At 52.5% G+C, this 1,547-nt stretch overlaps 1 long non-coding RNA gene across 1 annotated transcript; it reads right to left on the bottom strand.

Moving 5' to 3' along the window:
- Nucleotides 1–729: 729 nt before the first annotated feature.
- On the bottom strand, nucleotides 730–1,205 carry LOC125525555. Its single transcript, XR_007291353.1, has 3 exons — nucleotides 1,179–1,205; nucleotides 896–1,011; nucleotides 730–810 (listed from the first exon to the last, which is right to left on the bottom strand). It is a non-coding gene; the product is annotated as an uncharacterized LOC125525555 (long non-coding RNA).
- Between the last annotated feature and the right edge of the window lie 342 nt (nucleotides 1,206–1,547).

Genomic DNA, 1,547 nt, shown 5'->3' on the forward strand with positions numbered 1-1,547 from the left:
GTCGGTGGTGGCGACCAGGAACGTACAAAGAGTACAAGAACAAACAAAGCTCATGGTTACACTTAATTCACATTTTCTAACTCTCTTTTTACATGTATAAGATGCTAGAAATAAGATATAGAGTTTTCAAAAAATAATCAGCATACTTGCATTTTGCAGTGCTACTGTGTGCACTGGACAACAATCATTTATGGACTTAATTCAAAACACTTGTAACATAACAGAAGCGGGGTGAACAGGGTACCGCATTTGATACCAACTGAGAACACTTATTACATAACAAGACAAGAGCAAAGTGAACTTAGTGTCGCAGTGTTGTTTAAGAGAGTGGCTCGTTCAATTTAAATTCACACCGAATGAGGCCAGAACCAACTTACATGATCTGGTATAAATCTACCAAATACCCTATTTCAGCAACATCACAGAACACACGAACTAAACCTAACATACAAGTGAGGTCACGACCAATATACATGACCTAGTAAGGAACCAAGGACCTTCAGTAGAAACCACCAAAACCTCGGCACGATCCACAGAAACAATATTATTCTACCGTTTGGTTAAAGCTAGAACACTGCGACGCTGCATACATCTCCCTATGCAGCAACTAAAATCAAGTGTCTTCGCCATACATAAGACCAACACGGTACCAAAAATGATCTATTGCACAACCACGGCAGTTAGTGCCAGCCAGCACAGTTAAAGTTGCATCCACGGATCATGGCAACTGGAGAGAAGTGATATACCTCGTTGATGGCGAGCATCTGGCCGTTGGCCTTCTTCACCTTCTTGAGCTTCCTCAGGAAGTACCTGCGCAAACAACCAAACAATCAAACACATAAGCGCCGACGAAACCAGCGCGCGAGGAAGATCGAGGTTGGGGGAGGAGACTGACCAGAACTTGGACTTGGCGCGGACCTCGTTGGTGGCCCAGAGCTTCATGCGGTAGATCTTGGGCTGCTCATCGCCGGGGGTCGGCAGCGCGTGACCCACCACCTGGTACTGGTGGAACTGCACGCAAACACAGAGAGGTCAGCCACGATGGGGGTAAGATCGACGGCGCGGCGGATCTATAGGACTGGGGGAGGACGGCGGGGTGGGGAAGAGAGAGAGAGAGAGAGAGAGAGAGAGAGAGAGAGAGAGAGAGAGAGAGAGAGAGGGAGGGAGGAGGAGCTTACCCTATGGGCGACCATTCTGGCGAGCTCTTGAGACCAGAGTGCGGGGCGGCGAGCGCGGGGCGGCGAAGCGAGAGGCGAGGTTGGATACGTAGTGCTGGAGGAAGGAGGAGGAGGCGGCGAGGGGGTGGGAGGCGGGGGGGAGGGGCACCGCTGAACTATATCGACGCCGCGGACGACGATGAGCACTCCCCTCCACCTCCGCCCCCGAAGCTCATCTCCATGCCTCCTCCTTGGTCACCGACGCCTTGCACGCCGGAGATGGCTGCCGGCCTAGATGGCGGCGACGGAGAGCGAGTTCGGTGAGTGGGTGGGGAGAGGGAGTGGGTGGATCTGGCCGCCGGTTGAGGGGAGAGGAGGGGGAGCGGCAGC

The sequence above is a fragment of the Triticum urartu genome, chromosome 7 (assembly GCF_003073215.2).
Source record: "Triticum urartu cultivar G1812 chromosome 7, Tu2.1, whole genome shotgun sequence".
Classification (NCBI taxonomy): domain Eukaryota; kingdom Viridiplantae; phylum Streptophyta; class Magnoliopsida; order Poales; family Poaceae; genus Triticum; species Triticum urartu.